Raw genomic sequence first — 19,091 nt, forward strand, 5'->3', positions numbered from 1 at the left:
ACTATGCCAACATGTCCTTTGTTTTTCTGTTACTCTCTGGATGTTTTGCATACTGTCTTGTATTTCACAGAGTAGAACAATCCTGTATTTATAGAAAATGTATTGTGAGTCCTAGTTAAAGCTTATTGTGGCCAAATTAGTAATTATGATACAACTGGGGAATGTAGTTTATTAAGATAGTTGGGGATATGAGACATAGGCTTCCATTAATTTGTCTGAGTACTTTTTAAATGATGGCTGGGGGACTGTGATATTTACTTTAGTGTTCAACAAATGGGCTACGAGAAGCTGTGATCAGTGGAAGCAGGCATTTTGCAAAGAAATTGGATGGATGAAAGGCTAAAAATCTTCTGCCACATAATTCTGGGCTCTGCAGTTCATCATTATCCAATCACAAAGATTAAAGAAATTTAGAGCTTAGAAACTGTAAAACCAGAGATGCTTAACAAAATATCCAAAGGCACAAGGGAGCCCTAAAACCTGATTCAAATGCACAGTGATAAAATTCCAGGAACCCTATTTGCATTTAAACATTTATTAGTATTTTAACTTTTTATTTTCCTCTAACTGACGTATGTCTCTCTCCCATGCCAGATTTCCAGTCTTTGAAAGAATTGTAAACCTTTCTCACTCTCATAGAAAGAAGAGTTATCACTTTGTACTCTATCGTCATTCCTGTAGCAGTGACACAGAAGATTATGTAGTGAAATTTTTTGCTTACTGATTGGAAATACAATTTTTTCCACTTTTTAGCTTTGTTTTTTTTTGTGATATGTAGCACACTAAAAGGAATTTCAGGCAAATTATCAAGTTCATTTATTGCTCCTGTATTTTGGGGAAGAGGTTGTTTCTAGAGTCACTCAGATATACCAGTGTTCATGAAGTTCTCTTGAAAATTAAATGTAGCATTCGGAGTTGCATTTTTAAACTATGTTAAACAAATTAGTGCTAGAACTGAGGGAAAAATGTCTCACTGCTAGCAAAAGTGGCACAATTTTTAAACTGTCTTAGTGCTTTCTGTTGGGTTTCTGTTCAAATGCTCTTTTCTGAGTGTGTTTTATGTAAAAAGACTAAAATTTCACAATAACAAATTCTAGTTAAATTTTGCTTCTGGCAAAATACTAGTTCATGCATGCTATGGATCCTTGCAAAACTGAGAGCCTTATGCTGAATCTGACTTGGAAATACTGAAAAACATTATTTCACAGAAATTTTTGGAAGTGCAAAATGAAGTGTGTCAGTATGGTTTGTGCTTCAGAGGCTTTTCATAAACCCCACAAAAAAGGGAAATACCCAAATATATCTTACAGGTCTTGGTAAAGAGCAAAAAGGAATCTGAAAGAGATGTAGTTTACCTTGGTTGTTTGAGTGCTGTGTAAGATCTGAACACAAACGTCTAGTAAAAAATGTGAAAGGTGAGGAAAGTGGTCACATGCAATTTTTTTCATACATTCTGAGACTGCTAATCTTAAAGGCTAATTCTAAACAAATAACAGGATCTGTGCTCAGAAAATCTTATAAGCACATCCATGTAATTTAATTTTTTTTTTCTTTTTTTTTTAGCGGGGAGGCTTTTTTTCCTAGTGTGCAGTACTGAAACATACTGGTGGATTCACATTCCTTTTATGTCTTCACATATGAGCAACCTGTTTTGCTGGAGGTTGACAAATCACTGCTTTAGAGCTGGGAAATAAGTCAGACAAGTTTATATCACAAATGAAAATAGTGAGCTGTGTCTAATAAATTTGTAGCTCAATGAAAAAAGATAAACTAAGTTAATTGGGTCTGAAGCCAAGAGCGTTGCTACAGGGAATTTATAATGCACTGTGATATCATTTCCCGTGGTCGCTTTATGAATAAGAGCATATAACATATTAACAATTATGCCAATGGCTAGGACTAAATTGAATTATAACTGCATTAACTGTAGTAACAGTTTTACCCTCTTCCTTTTCCTTGAAATTATTAGGAACTTATTTTATTTGAAAAGAAAATAAAAGAGAATATTATGAAGCAAGCATATTGTTCAATCTTTGACTATAATGAACATTCACTGGTCAATGTGGGTAATTATATTTTTGGAAAATACAGATTTATTCAGTGAAATCTAGCCTAGGATGTAAAACAATTGAAATGCAAATATGAAGCTGAGCAATGATGATCTTGGTTATTTTAAAAAATCTATGCTAAAAGAGATTAAGGTTGATCAAAACCCTTCTGGTTGTTTTTTATCCTCTACTGAAGGAATTTGCTAGGTTTCCTCTTATGAGTTCCTGAGCATTAATTAATCCAGAAAATGATGCCTTTATTAACTGGCGTTAAAGTAACACAGCCGAAAAGCAGTACTTAGCACTCATCTGTGCACACTGTGTTGTGCCTATGATGTCTAATGGGCTGCTCTGCACTATGGACCATTGTGAACTGTCTGATTTACATCCAAGACCAAAGTTATCATAGAATCCTGTAACAGCATAGGTTGGGAGGGACCTCAAAAGATCATCTGATCCAGCCTTTCAAGAAGTCATAATCTGTTTTATCATTACTCTTGATTTCCACATAGACACTGATGAAACATATTATTGAGAGATCTCATGACTGGTGAGGTTGTGTGTTGGGTTTGCATGGCAAGGTTTTGGTAACAGGGGGGCTGCAGGGGTGTCTTCTTTGAGAAGCTGCTGGAAGCTTCCCCTGTATCTGACAGAGTCAATGGCAGACAGCTCCAAGTGGCACTGCTGCTGGCCAAGGCCGAACCCATCAGTGAGAATGGTAGCGCCTCTGTGATAACGTATTTAACAAGGGGAAGAAGTTGCTGCACACACAGCAATTGCAGCCAGAGAGAGGAGTGAGAATATGCGAGAGAAACAGCTCTGCAGGCACCAAGGTCGGTAAAGAAGGAGGGGAGGAGCTGCTCTAGGCACTAGAGCAGAGGTTCCCCTGCAGCCCGTGGTGCAGACCATGGTGAGGCCGGCTGTACCCCTGCAGCCCATGGAGGTCCATGGTGAAGCAGAGATCCACCTACAGCCTGTGGAGGAACACCCATCAGAGCAGGTGGGTGCCTGAAGGAGGCTGTGATGCCATGGGAAGCCCATGCTGGAGCAGGGTCCTGGCAGGACGTGGCCCCATGGAGAGAGAAACCCACGCTGGAGCAAGTCTGCTGGCAGGACCTGTGACCCGTGGGGGACCCACACTGGAGCAGTCTGTTCCTGAAGGACTGTACCCCGTGGAAGGGACCTATGCTGGAACAGTTTGTGAAGAACTGCACCCCTTGGGAAGGACTCGTGTTGGAGAAGCTCATGAAGGACTGTCTCCCATGGGAGACACCCCACAGTGGAGCAGGGGAAGAGTGTGAGGGTTTCTCCCTCTGAGAAGGAAGGAGCAGCAGAGACAACATGTGATGAACTGACCACAACCTCTGTTCCCCATCCCCCTGCACCTCTCGGAGGGAGGAGGCAAAGAATTCAGGAGTAAAATTGAGCCCAGGAAGCAGGAATGGTGGGGGGAAGGTGTTTTGAGATTTCTTTTTATTTTCTCATTACCCTATTCTGATTTGATTGGTAATAAATTAAAGTCATTTCCCCAAGTTGAGTCTGTTTTGCCTGTGACAGTAACTGCTGAATGATCTCCCTGTCCTTATCTTCACTCGCGGGCCTTTTGCTATATTTTCTTTCCCCTGTCCAGCTGAAGAGGGGAATGACAGAGTGGCTTTGGTGAGCACCTGGTATCCAGCCAGGGTCAATCCACCACAGGCTGATTAAGCTTCCATAATTGAGGAATGAAGCCTAAACTATGAAAATGTCATCGGAAGCACTACAAAAAGAAGTATGGATGAGCTGAATGTACTTCTTACAGTGAAACCGGCACTCGCACTATCAGTGCTGAACTGTGAAAGGATTCTGCACCTGACCACTACTTTCTGAACTGGAATCTTATGAGCACGCACGATTATTCCTGAATAGTTTTAGATGTCCTGGAGTAATCACTTTATAACTAACTACATCTGTTAAAGAAAATAAAAGGCTACTTTTTACTTCTAGTAATGCCTGAAGTGTCATCATTTTCTGAGTCTTGTAGTTTTCTTCTTGTGGTAATTTTATCAACAGTACCTCATTTATCTATACTTGTTTGTCTTTTGTGCACATTGTTTATATACAATTTAAAGACTTTCTTTACCTCCTTACTTCTCTTTACTTTGTATGCTGTCAACACAATTTATGCTATTCTCACCTCCCCCAGTCTCCCTGACTGTAGTTATCTTATTGTTTTTTCTCCTAAATTTTCCTCAGTGTTACTGGTTTTACGTAGCTCTTTTATTTCCTTTACCCATTTCTTGCAACTTAACATTGTCTCCCTTCATTCCTCTTTTTTTTTTTTTCCTTTTTTCATGGATGTTGGCAATCATGGAAATGGTTATAGCTGAAAAAAAGAATCTTTTGTACATCACGGAATAGCCATATTTCAGATGATATTTTTGCAGATGCAACTGTGAAATAATAAGCAACTAACCTCATTAAAGAGCTTCATCTCACCAAAGAATCTTGAACAGCTATGTCAAGATTTAAGCTGTTGTCAGCCTGACCACAGTGGAAAACAGAACCATCAGCCAGTAAAAATGTATGTTTAGTAGGGACTATGAATATGGTAGAAGAAAAAATAAGACAGTGAGTAGTAGGAGCTCATGTGTGATGGGCTTCCACCCATGACAGAGCCCCTTTATCATAGTTCCTGTTTCTGCTCCTGTGTTGTCACTTCTGGTGATCTTTTGGAAGCTGGCTAAGGTGCTTCTGGCATTCTGAGAAAATACTGCTACTCAGGAAATTCTTCTTTTATTGTCTGCAGCCTTGGTTAGCTCTTTGCTGCTTTTGTTATCACAGAGATGGACTTGATTTTGCTTAATGAGCAATGAGACTGGAAGGGACGGGCATAAACACAGCTTGGGCCACATTATGGAAGAAAGCTTGCTTGTCATAGCTAGATCACATGGTTTTCTCCCACAGGTCTTCTTCTCTGATAAACATTACATCTCTGTTTATAAGGGTCTTGCAAGCTTTAAAAAAAGATATTTTGGGTTTATTTACGTTCTTTTGCAGTATCTCCCCAAGAAGAATGTCAGCCCTATTTGTTCACTTCTCTTAATTACAACAATATTTTTTTACTGATTTGATATTGATGACATACATACTCAGAAAGGGTCAGAGCAAGCATAAGAGAAGTGTGATTTAAAGCTGACACCAGAAAGGCACCATTTTAGGTAGGAGCTGGTTGTGGAGGAGGTGGTGGTGGCTGTGTTAGTCTGAGTTTGCAGGTGCCAGGAACAGTGATACCATGAGAGCAGCATGTGCTGCCACTCTCCTCCTTCTCTTCCGGACACACCACATGAAAAAGAGAGAAACCATCTAGGAGCTGTGCTGGGGACACCACAGGTGCCAGGGCTGTTGGTGCCTGCGGTGACTCTGCTGGCTGTGCCACCCTCTGCATCCAGCCAGCTTGAGCGCAGTGTGGAAAGCATCAGAGGAGGTTGCTGGTCCCAACTTCACTGCTGTCTGCCTGGCCTTCTTTATCACCCAGATGGCTGTACGAAAGGACTGACTCCTGCACACGTTCTCATGCTCCACTGCTAACTTAAGAGATTGCACTGCTGTATAAATCAGTGGTGGCTGCTTGGCCTCTTTGTACAGTAAGCCGATATTGCCCATAACTCACAATTAACAGTTCCTTTCTTGTGCTCTTATCTTATTCTCCAGATTTCCTGGTTATACTGTAAGTGGTCCTTTCAAAACCTCTTGCCAACCCTACTAAGGCAAAGACGATAAATCATTTAAGGTCTTTTTGTGTATTGGATGACATTCCGTTATTTTAAATAATTTATTAGCAGAAAATTTGCAGTGAAAGTGTGCCTGGCTTCTTCAAAACATTCATCTTGACAATTTATGATCTTTCACAAAATATTTATCTTGTGTCCAAGAACAAAATGAACCAAGCGACAGGTTTTGATATTGTGTCAGTGGGTTCATGACACTTTTACTTGTTTCTCATTAAAAAGATATTTGATTCCCAGCTGATCAAAGCTGAATAAGTTCAGATGAAATGTTAGGATGCCTTCAGTTCTGAAGACAGCATGAAAGAGTTGGAGTGCGGGAGGTTACCACTAAAACTGTCTGGAAACTCAGTATGTTACAAAGACAACACAGTGTTACCTGTTTCATGTTTGTCCCTGATACTTCAATGTCTCCATCTAAACTCCATAGAGCTCTTTTTAAATCTATTGTGAATATTTATCGGTTACTTTGAACAATTTCACAGTCATTTTGGCTTTTACAAAGCAATGTAAATTGTGATTTCTTTGAAAGATATTTTTTGATAATAAATTTATTTTCATGTTACACATAGATGTTCACATTCTGTAGGTTGACAAATTGACAAGTTATCTTGCTAACCACCTCTATATTACTCTCTCATTATAGAATCGTAGAATCATTTTGGTTGGTAAAGCCCCTCAAGATTGAGTTCAACCATAAATATATATATATATATACATAAATATATATATGTCTAATACACATAAATTATAGTTGCTGTAATTTTAATTTATTTATTTATTTATTTTTAACCAGAGTCTTAGACTGAGTTTTCAGGCTATAGTTTTGCTTCATCAAAATCAGCAGCTTGCTTTCGGCATCTCTGCTTTCCCTGATTTCAGAGTTAAAGGTAAAAAATGGAAGCCGATTCTTCACGTAAGTCATACCTACTGAAATATGTGTTTTAACATTGCATCCATTCCAGATCTCCTCCGTGTGTTTTCTTCAGGCTTTCTTTCCTTTCTCCTCTTTCTTTTCTCTTGCTCTGCTCATACACTGCAGGAACAGATTGGATTTTTGAGTGCACTGCTCAGCCAGTGTGCCCAAGGCCTGTTCAAGGAGTGCTGCTGCTTGTCCTTTATGCCAGAGGATTGTGTGATGTGTCAGTTTGTCTAGGGTGCAAGATAAGGTAAAGCACCTTTAAAAAATAGAGCCTTTTAAAAAATGGAAACTGTGTTAGCTTTAACAATGGCCAAGCAGAACACAAGGAAATGTTTGCAGCTTCTGGAAACTCAGATAACTTCAGGAGTGTAATGAAATGTTGCAAATATTTCTGCTCCACATATGTTTTGTCATATCAAGAGACTTGTTTCTTAGCAAAAACCATGTACCTTGACACACTCTTATGCCTTTCATATTTCCATTTTTCCTCCTTTTAAATGTATACCTATATCTTTGTAACCAAAGCCATTTTTAAACAAAATGTATTTTACTGTCATTCTCTGAAAAGTTTTACCTGAATGTATCCACCCGTATTTCTCCTGTGCGTGACTTGTCACAGGCTGCCTTCCCTCTCCCTGCAGAGAAACCATCTTCTGAGTTTTGTATTTCAGATAAACCTCATTCTTCCATGATCAGTCTCTCCCTGGTTGCTCACTGAAGCTGATCCCCACACCTGTCCATTTACAAGATTTTTCCTCAAACACTCAATAGTAATGTTGCACAGAAAGAAATTCGAAGAGTAACACTGAAGGAGGTGCACCAGCTGCCAATGAAGTGGCCCTCAAGAAATCCTGCCAATGTTAATAAACCAAGCTCTTTATAAATGTCCCCTCTTCTGAGCAATTCACACCAGCAGACACATCCTAAGGGGAAAAAAAACCAAACCGAAACAAAAAACAAACCACCCAAAACCTTTATAGTCCCAGAATCTTTATCTGTTTCTGTTCCAGCTGGCCTAATTTGTCTGTCTCCAGATCCCAGGATTTTCCTTCTGGGAGAATTAGTTTATTTGCCCACTTTACAGGTAGATTGTTGAAGTTCCTCAATCTGTTTCTATTCATAGCCATGATTAAGTTCCCAGGATTTTTGTTCAGATATCCACCTTTGTGCTGCACAAATCAGCACAGTTTGTGGTGTGGATTGAACATCAGTTGATGTGCAGGTATGAAGCCCGTGGAGCAAAACTGTGAGCGAGATCACATTCCAGTAATCACAAGAGACAGATGCTCTGTGCACATAAATCATATGTGTTCAGCAAGAAAATGACTATTACATTTAAGTTTCCAAATAAATATCTCCTAATATTTTTATAGCATACCTGTAGTTCCCACAATGTTGGGTGTTTTTCTTTTTAAGCTTTGAAGCTGCGTGTTGAGAATAAACCTTGAAATTTTATACCTTCCTTTTTGTTTCCAATAATGTCTCCAAGGGAAAAGGGTAGAGTGTGATCTATTTATGCATTCAGTGCTTTGATTTTAGTTCCTTCACTTGTAAATAGTCAGTATTCATATGAGTACAGCACCAGAAAGGGAGATGAATATTAAAAAAATACCTTCAACTTTTTCTTCACTGTAATACTACGAAAAGCATGTAAAAAACAAAAATAACCTTTCACGCTCATTTCAAAACCTCAAGATTTTTTTTCATTTCTTGAATATTTCTTCTAACATACTACATCATCAAAATTACTTATGAATTTATTTTACTTTTGTTCAGTTGTTGAAAGATTACTATTTTTAGAAACCTCATATCTATCTTTTGGGTGAAGTTTGGTTCTACTGATGACAATGACATTTTTCACCTCACATTTTTTTCCTGTTGATGGTAGGCATTTTCATGTTTCTCCAGCCATGAAATGTATATTAGCACTATTTCTGATACCTGGGAAGTCAGATTATGTTTTTTGGCTGGTAGGAAAAGCAGGTAAAAATGATGGGTCTTTTCAGAAACCTCTCCCAGAAAGTTCATTGCCCCTTCCAATTTCTTTTGTCTTTGTAGCATAAAAGAAGTGTGGTGAAGCAATAGTTCTGGCTACCTTCCTTTTATTACCATTTGCCAGAAATAACGATATGTATGATTTTTGTTTCCTTTGTAGATGGACTTCTACAGTATGCCTGTGTTCATGCACCCTGTACTTGAGTTGTTAAAGGATTTGGGAAGGGCGAGGAGTCCTTTCTTCTTTTTTAACTTCCCTTTCATTTTTTCATGTGAAATGAAAAAATAAAGTTATTGAGATTGCAATATCAGGTGCTAAAAGCAGTAAGTATATCTGTTTCTCCACTTTGGCCTTACACATCATGAGACAGTCCAGTAGCATGATGACATACCTACATTTCACCTGGTGTTGCAGCATTCACTGGCTAGGATGAAGTGTACTGACACATGAATTGGCATTCCCATATATTTGCAACATGATGAGTTGAAACATAACTTGTGGCTGGTAAAATAAGTCACGGAGCCACAAAGTTAATGGAAACAGTGAACATTGGTTGCATACCTCTCTCTGGTTTGAATGTCTCCTGGTGAAAAAGCAACATTTGGCTTTTTGATTCTAAGGTACATTTTAGGTAGCTTTTCTTGTGTAATATATGTATACAAAACGGGAATGTATCTTATAGACCTGTTATATATACACCTGTTTTATTTGATTTGAAATAGGACATAAAATCAACTTTATAACTGACTGACGGTAGCATTTGTATGCTTTTTGCACACTTTTTATGGGGAATGGATTAACTCAGAAAAATACTTATGTATTAAAGAAAGTGAGTTTGACCTGATTCATGCCAAAACCCCTTTGTTTTGATAGTTTTACCATGCAGAAGCTAAAAATGCAACTTAATATCTCTGAAGTGAGCTAAATATTGTGGACTGCTGTTTTAATTCTTTAGTGAAAAGGTGGACAGTTTTGCTCATCTGCCCTCGTCTTTACTGGGTTATGGACAGTTTTTCAGTGTGAGGGCAAGATGCTTTTTTTGCTTTTTCAGGTATTTTTAGAAAATACCTGATCGTATCTGGTACTGCAAAGCAGACAGTTTTGCATTAAAGAACCAAAAATGAATAATGAATTCTATATATGCACTATTGCTTTATAAACAAATGATAAGAAAACGTGCTGTAGGATTTCTGGTATGTAAAGATGACTACTGTAATAAACACTGTCCTCTTTAAAGTATTGGAGCAAGCTGAACATGAAGAAAAGAGATCAGAACATCTAATGTAATCTAACAATAAATACTTATCTGGAAAGAAACAGCTTGTGAACTGGAGATGGTTTGATGTACTACAAAGCTAAAGTGTAACTCAAGAGTACACTGGAATCTTTTATTCTCTGGACAAGACGCGCTAAGTCTATGTCAGATTGTCTGACCAAGGCAAACAGGAGAGCTGAAACTGCTCTGCATAGTAATTCATTACCACATGAACAGGGATTTTTTAATTTTTTTTTTTTTTGGTGTGTATGAATGAACTTGATTCAGGAGGCCTTTTCCAGCGTTCAAAAGTTGCTTTGCTATTTTCTTCTTGAATATTGAACTAACTAGTTCTGTTTGTCATACGCTTAACTTCAGATATTCTCTTCCTCTCTCAGCTTCCCTGTCTCCCATTTACTCAGAAAAACTCCTGAGAGTGAGAGCAACTCTCAGGTTTAGTTGCTGGAGCTTAGCATGAATATTAAGGCAGGCTGCGGCTAGAAACAAAAGTGAAAAAACTGGACAGGATGGGCCAATATCTGGAGAATGAAGTGGTAAGAGATACATGGAGCGGCGAAGGATCCTGCAGCGTGGCTGAGCTGGGCTCAATGAGATGGGAAGAGCCAGGTCGGGTCTAGCAAGAGCTCAGCAAGCAGAAGGACTGAACTGGGAGCTGGCATCTAAATCTGTGTCTACAGTAATGAGGGAGGAGAACTGGGGTTTTGCAGTTAACTGATCGATTTAATAGTTAATCTGTCTCAGTTCCCTTCCCTCTAAAATACTGACAAGTACCTTTAATTACCTCAGACAAGTAGTAATTAGTCTCAGTTTGTTCAGTGATGGTTCCTGAGGTATTTACTCCATGTGGCTATATTGTCAAGTCAGGTGAATTAAAAATATGGATACTTCATTTTGCTGTGGTATAATATAAATGGTTTTATATCTATATTTAGTTTGATGTATGCTATTTTAGGTATATTTCTGTACTTAAATTCTGATAATAAAAGCTGACAACCATTTTTTTAAAAAACTCAATGGCACTGCACAGTTATAGTAGTTTTTGCTTGTATCTTTCTGAAGTGAAAACATTGCAATAACTAAAATTATTCCAGAATTGAGTTTTATAGGGAACAACAGTCTAATATCAATTTGGAAGAACTTTGATTTCCAGTAAATGACTAAAGCTGGAACTTGACTCATTTTGGGTCAGTACATAGAGACTAGCAAGCTCGTTCAGAGATCCCCTGGAAAGTAATGTGCCAATTCACCAAATAGAAATCAAATACATCTATCCACCAATGGATTTCTTCAAAGTCATGAATTGATTTTAATGTCAGCTCCAATTTGTTGTTAGATTTTTGAAGCATTTCCCAACAGGCAGGGCTTCAGTGATTTATTTTTTGTTGTGAACTGAAGTGCTCGGTTTTTCCTGGGTAACACTTATTCACTGCTCTTGAGATTTGTTTCTTATCATGTTGAAGCACATTCCATCTTCTGCTTTGGCTAGAAATGTTGCTTCGTGGAGTGGTGATTTTCTCTGGGAGAAAATGAGGAGTGAGGAACATAGGATGGCCTTTCTGAAGTCTTGCAAATCTTTTGTACGGAGGTCTATGTGGGCTGTCTCTGGCCAGTGGAAGCTTCTCTAGGAATATGTTGGTGAGGGGCCTGGAGCACAAATCTTATGAGGAGCGGTTGAGGGGAATGGGGCTGTTCAGCCTGGAAAAAAGGAGGCTGAGGGGAGACCTTATCACTCTCTACAACTACTTGAAAGGAGGTTGTAGCATGGAGGGTGTTACTCTCTTCTCCCAAGTACCAAGTGATAGGACAAGAAGAAATGGCCTCAAGTTGTGCCAGAGGAGGTTTAGATTGGATATTAGAAAAAAATTCTTCATGGAAAGGGTTGTCAGGCACTGGAACAGGCTGCCCAGGGAAGTGGTGGAGTCACCATCCCTGGAGGGGTTTAAAAGGCGTTTAGACGAGGTTCTTAGGGACATGGCTTAGTTCTGGAGTTAGGTTAGGTTATGGTTGGACTCAATGATCCTGAGGGTCTTTTCCAACTGAAATGATTCTATGATTCTATGATTCTGTGTTTGTGTTGATTTTACTATTTAGTCTGCAGAAGTTTCTTTCTAGAGTCACACTTGTTCTTTTTGCTTCCCTTAAACACTTAGCCCACATAGAAATAAAGGGTACATTGTGATGTACTTGTAATATTTGTAGTTATAAATACTTACATTTCTTTGCCTTACTAGGTTATTTATTTTAATAGATGATTTCTTAAATATAACTTGCCCTGTTAAAAATTGGATATGTAGATACTTGCTTTTGCAATTTAGTATGTAGCCCTTAGCTTTTGCATCAGAGAATTATCTCCTTCATTAAATAATTGTTGGGAACCCTCAAGTTATAGAGATTCAATTTAGTCATTGGTTTCTCATAAGTAAATAATGAACCACAGCAACTGACCAAGTAAACACCCTCAGAAATTATGTCTGAAATATTTTACCATGAGCCTGACACCAATTCAATGACTGTATCTCAGGTAATCAAACTAACTTATTATGTTGGAGAATTTGATCATAAATTTGATCAGTCCAACTCGCTCACGGATGACTCTGATCTGTTGCTACAACAGCTTAATCATGATGGCATATGTTGCCCTTAAGGCTCTGTTGGTCAACCATGGTTATCAAAGTTACCACTTTTCTTAAAGCCATTAATTTCTTTATTGCAATGATATTTCACAGAATGACAATACAATAAACTGGCATTCTCCCACTTCCATGAGATGTGGTAGAAACTTAATCTTTATTTCAGGAAGGAAGAACAGACTCAGTTCCTATCTAAATGACTTTATGCTGCCTGCTGCCTGTGTTCAGTGAATCCTGAATACATTTCCAGTGAAGTAGCAAACATTTGATTTCAGCAGTGTGACCGTGTAAACATTCTTATGCCCATGAATTAATTGAATAAATTTAATATCTGAGGTTTCTATGTGGGAATTAGCAGGGGGAGGGCAATTTCTTTCAGGCTGAAGACTCTTATTCAGCATTGGAGTACTTTGAGCATCCCTGTTCTACAAAATACTGTTGCCCCCTCTCCTCTCAGATCTCAGTTCTGCTCTGGCACAGCCACACAGTGGAGGGGGTCGTCTTCTCTGGTACGAGAAAGTGCTTCTGTTGCTTCACCGCTGCACGGTATTTCACTTGCATTTTTTTTATTTTGCGAGAAAGTTTCAAAGGGGTGAGATGGAGCCATGACCTCCATTCTACAGAGCTTCTCTGGATAGGAGAGGAAATGGGACCTCTACTGCATGAAAATAAATATTGAGGTACTGTGTTTGTCCATGTTGCTTTGCCTGTTTCTGTCTTCAAGAGGAGGACGGACCCATGCCCCATCTGGCCTTCTGCTATCTTCATTTTTTCACATCCTTTGAAATAATTCTGTGCATTACTATGTCTATTTGAAAGACTTACATTTTTTTTCCTTGCAAATAAGCCTCTAAACCTGTAGAAACTGATTACAGCTTATATGTGGTCACCACTTTCTACCCCATTCTGCCCTCCACAACAGCAGAATTACTGAAAGGTAAGATGAGCATTACTTTCAGGCTCAGCTTACTGGTTTGGCACACAGCTATTTTGTGTGTTATATTTCAGAGGAGCATATTATTGAAATCTGCGTAGAGAAACAGAGATGAAACAAAATGTAATGTTTCCTGCCCTTTTAAGGAATGTAGTACTTCTAACTCAAACCAACCTGTTAGGGCTGCATTGTAATGCAGAAAGTATGAGAAGTGTTTAGGGAGATGTTTTGACTATTACAGAATACAAGGAGTATCCATCAAGGACAAGATTACAGAGGAGCATTTACATTATTCACCGTGTAGTTGAAAGGAGATGATGCTGTGATTCAAGGGTGATGGAACATCCACAGGACCCTTGATGAAATTATGCTATGAAATGAGATTCTGACAATGCTTTCAGTTTCTAACTGGATTATGTTGCAAGATTCAATGGTACATATAAGATCTTGTAGGAAAGTTGTAACATTCATATCTTCTCCAAAGGACAGAGATAATGATGATAAAAATACTATTACTGTAGGATGAATGCATTTTTTTGTTTTATTTACTGTTGTCTATACGACAATGCAACAGGTAAGTAAGATTTTTAAGTCACATGTGAAACCATTTACAGAGAGTGTTTTGTGAGGACATTTGAAGAAAACACTTTGCTCCATGATTCTGCAGGCAGTACTTTAACTGAGTAATTAATGAATCTAGTGAGGTTCATTTAGACATATCCTGGAGTGGAGTTGTATGATTATCAGTTATTTTGTGTCATTTATGCTCTAGTAATATTTAAAATTCTCTGTTTCTGCTGGTGAAAGATTATTTTGGGGTTTGATCAGATAGGAAAGCCTTTCTGTAATTATTTCCTGACTTTCATCCCCTCTATGCAAAAATCTGTTATTCTACGCTTCATATTTGCAGTGAAATAATTTCTTTCTTTATGAAAGAAAAAATATTTTGAAGCAAATTGTACATAAAAAATGGTTTACAGACTGTCTTAAAAAGCCTTAAAACTGATTTTACTCCTGGAAGAGTAGTATTTTTCTTGTCATATTTGTTCGGAGTAAGATGATAACTAATGTTTATTATTCAGTAGGACTGACAAATAAAGATCAATCTATGATTTCCTTTGATACATTTTTATTATGTTCAGAGCAAGAATCTTGTTCAGTGGTTGTAGGTACAATTTAATTGGTAAAGAATATAAATTTGCTGCTTTGCCAGCCTAATGATGTAGAGAACTCTGAGGAAGAAGTGGACAATAAAGAGGTAAGTGCTTAGTGATCATACCCTTTTTCAAAGGAAAGTCTTACCTCTACTGTATTAAACAGGTTCTGATTTTACAGGTGCAACAGATACCTTAAAAGCTAAGTAGCACAACTTGTCCATTAAAATAAAAAAAAAAGGAAGCAAGTTTAACCATATAAACAAAGTTTTACATTGTATAATATGTATAATCCAAGAGACTGTCCATATCACTTGAACTCTCAGTGATGTAGGCCAAACAATAGACTAGACTCATTAGTCTAGTTTGTGTCATGAGAAAGAAAAGTATACTGTAAAGATACTTCTTGTTGTTGTTGTTTTTTCATTTAATGAAAAAGTAGTTTTCCCCAGTCTTTTTCCATAAAGGCTAATATTCTTGCAGCTGACTTCAACTGCATCAGAGGCCTGTGATTTTTTGAAATAAAACTGGGATACCGATTTTACTGGGTCCGTGTAATATTTTGGTGTTTTCATATTAGGTTTTCTTGGATTCGAAAGTATTTTCTTTTGAGTTTTTGTTTGTTTGGTTGGTTGGTTTTGTTTTCGTTTATTTCCTTCCAGTATTGATGAATAGGTAATTTTCCCATTCACTGTAAGAGGAGTGTGGTGAACGCTTTACTTGTGATGGTGGTTTTCAGAAAGTGTGCAGTTCTGCCCCAAATGGAAGAGGAAGGAGTTTGGCTTCCAGTTTCTCGGAGTCCTTTTGTCATCTGAGGACATTTTTAAACAATGGAGTGTCATTTTGGGAATGACGATGTTATTTCTTGAGTAGAGTCAAGTAGAAATAAAAAAGTCTGTGAGAGGTCAGTACCTCTTGTCAATGTAATAAAAACTTGAAAATGTACAGGTGGCGTAAGTATCTTCATAATGAATCTAACACAAAATGAATTAGTGGTGGTGGTTTACAGTCAGTGTAGCAAAGACTGGGTGAAAGTGAAATTAGTATGCATAGTGCAAGAAAGGACAGGGAATTGTAACAGGTGTCTGTGTGTGTCTTCCTATATTTAAGGCCCTACGAAGAAATGCTTTTTAGCAATGGAAATAATTAACACCTTATATTTTAACAGTTATTTCTAATAGGAATATATCTGAGAAGACTAGGTTGACAATGTCCGGTTGGTTTATTGATTACAGCAATCTATGTAAGGTATATGTTGTACCAGCCCTGGTAAGTGCTGCATCTCACCACTCCTACCAGACACCAGCTGAGAATACTGTCTCATACACTACTCACTTTGCTGAAAGGGTGAATCAATGAAAAATATTATCAATACCCTTTTTGTTGGCTTGCCAAGACACATGCACAATATATGCAGGTTTTGTGTCAAATACAAAAACAAAAAAATACTTGTAGGCGTTTTATGTTAGGCACCATCTGGACTGTATGACATATTAGGATTGCAGTAACACAGTGCTTGGGATTTTAGAACTGGACAATCATGGACATCTAATTCATAATTTGAGATAAGGCAGGAAGAAGCCTTTACTCTTTCAGAAGCAACATAATTTATTAATTATCACTTAGGTAATCTGTTCCTGATTCAGAAATCGTACCATTTCCTACCACATGTAGTTTTGTATGTACTATTAAAGGTATAAACTTGGTAACATGTTGACTTCAGGGGTTATTTATTATAGATGACTAGATCAAGACCTCTTCTCAGACCTAGTGTATGATTAAGTGTAGGCTTCTGTAGCAGGGCAATTCAGAGCACGTAAATTAAACTCATCCTAATAAGCTCTGAAAAATTCTGTCTGTGTCTGTTGCTTTTATAAAGAAGCTTGCAGAGTATAGTGATCTTGCTTAAGCATGTAGTATACTTAATGTTTGGTGATGTGAATACTCTTGTATAAGTTTTCTTGCGACTATGCTACTAAATTAATCCAACATAGGAGAGTATGGTTTGTTACCTGACGATAAATTCAGAACTTTACTAGGCTAGAAATCAATTTACCTCAGTTGTAGAGGTTATTCCATAATAAACACTTCTTCTTTAAAGCACACTCTGATTTCATGTATCACAACAACTCAGGGATTTTATATTAGGATAAAGTAAATGTCACTACAACTGTTATTTGACAAGAAATTGTCTGTAAAATAGATCAGCAAAAACTATATTAGAAAGCAAATAATAGCAACATGGATAAAACTTGAAAAATAAAGTGAAAAACAGAACAAAAAGGAGGGAAAACCAGCCATATATTTTTTTCCCCATTTGAAATGCAATGTACTGGTACTTACAGCAAGTTTAAAAGTGTTTGGAACTAGCCTGTTTTTAATGCAACCCAAGAAGAATGGCACTAGAAACAGTGGGACATTTGGGCCAGAATAAAAGGAAGAAAGGAACCCTGTGAGAGTAGAGGGCACACTGATGTAATTTGTTGAGTAACCAAAAGCTGGGTAACATCATGTCAATCGAAACACACTAGGCAGTGTTCCAATCTGTCAATCTATGAATAGGATCTCTGCAGGAATCATATAGAATAATTTAAATTTGGGAAAGATCATGTTTCAGTCGGTGCCTCCTTAAACAGTGATAACTCTAATTTGGGAAGGTGCTCAACCCTCCCATTTGAACATGTGTTTTTTCAAGACAGCAGTGCTAAACTGTAAGTTGAAGTAAAAAACCACCACGAAACCAAAAAAAAGCCCCAAACAATCTTTTTTTTTTTTTTCCAATTACATAAAGAGTTTTAATTTGGTTGTGCTGAATAAGTTAATGGTAATATTGCTGCTGCTACTACTACTACTTCTGAGGAAAAATTGAGCTCTCATCTATCTACCTCTCTTGCAAATTGCTTACTCCTTAGTAACGTCAGTGATGTTTCTGGAGCTACTATAGGAAGAAATAAAATTTCCTGAAATATTTTGATGACAGAAGCTCTAGCTTCCTGGAACTCTGTTAACTCTGAAGATCTGTGGCCCATGTTTTGTACACAGTACCTCAAGGGCAGCAGAATCCCTTGCTGTGCATGCTCATGCTGATTGCTGGAAGGATATTGTCGTAAACACAATGCTGAAGGACTTTCTGTGCTTCCTCTTCAGTGTTTTACCTCTACTGTGTATGGTACAGTGTCTTTAGAAAAATCTGGCAAATCAAAATGAAATATGGATTGCTTCCTGTTAATGCATAACAGAAAATAGTTCACACCCAGTATTTCTTAGCTCTTCGAACATATGATTGGCTTGTCAGAATCAGACTAGGCTATCTAAGCAAATTCAGTCTCCTTCCCACTGGTACGATATTGTTACTCTATGATATTGTTACTCCATCAAAGTCCATGTGTTCCAAGTCCTTTTATATATTTCCAATGGATAACTAATCAGTTTCATGTGCTCCCAGTGTATGCGAATAAGATACATAATGTACCCTGTCATACCTACCAACTTCCACGCAATTTTGTGAGCACAAGTGTTCTCAAATGTTTATACGGTTGATCACACTTCCATCCAGACTGCTGTGTGGGCCACCTGTCCCTTCTTTACAAGTGTATTCTGGGAGAATTAGAGCAACTGACTCCTGAGGGTTGTCTTTAGTTTATGGAGTTTTTAGTAAAGTTTAGCAGCTGGAAATAAGGAAGAAAAAGCAGAGCAGCATAATCTTATTCACCTGTCTGTGACGCAGAAAGAGATTTATGGATCACATGGACCTGACCATGCAAGAAAACCTCTGACCGTTCCCAGCAGTGTGTAATTGCTTTGAGTGTTCTATTCTTCATACATAGGTAAAAAAGGAAAGCGGAAATGATGTGCTGATACCCATCCAGAGATTTATTAATGCCTAGGAAGAGAAAGCTCATTCCTTTAGAGCAGTTCAAGGCCAAGACCAGTGCACCCATATTGGTGAAGTACTGCTGATAAGACAGACAACCCTGTGAGATGTACAAAGGGTCACTCTGCCTTCCCTGCTTCCACCACAACATGTGCCAGCAATAGTATCTATTTGTTAGAATTGCCAGATAACCAGCATTTTTGTTGACTAGTTGAAGCTACTTCTGCAGCTAGATCTGGTTTGGGACTGGTGACCATCCCTGTTCAGGAAGGTGGACTATTTCTATCAGGAAGCTTTGTGAAATGTTCAAAACTAAGACTTTTCTTAACAAGTGTGCCTACAGGACACTTTTCTGTTAAGAAAATGTTCTGAATAATTTATATCTGGTTTTCAGTGAGGATATTTCCATAATATGTTTCCAAAGAGAGGACTCTTAGGAAGTCCTGTCATGCTCAGTCAGACATCGAGACACATACTTAGCTTTAAATGT

The 19,091-nt window shown here is 37.9% G+C and overlaps 1 protein-coding gene across 1 annotated transcript in view; it reads left to right on the top strand.

Annotated features, from left to right (window-relative positions):
* The window catches only part of SNTG1 (syntrophin gamma 1), a 329,768-nt gene that overhangs the window by 17,991 nt on the left and 292,686 nt on the right, over nt 1-19,091 (top strand). The gene's annotated exons all lie outside the window — the stretch shown is intronic.

This window comes from Caloenas nicobarica, chromosome 2 (assembly GCF_036013445.1).
Source record: "Caloenas nicobarica isolate bCalNic1 chromosome 2, bCalNic1.hap1, whole genome shotgun sequence".
NCBI classification, from domain to species: domain Eukaryota; kingdom Metazoa; phylum Chordata; class Aves; order Columbiformes; family Columbidae; genus Caloenas; species Caloenas nicobarica.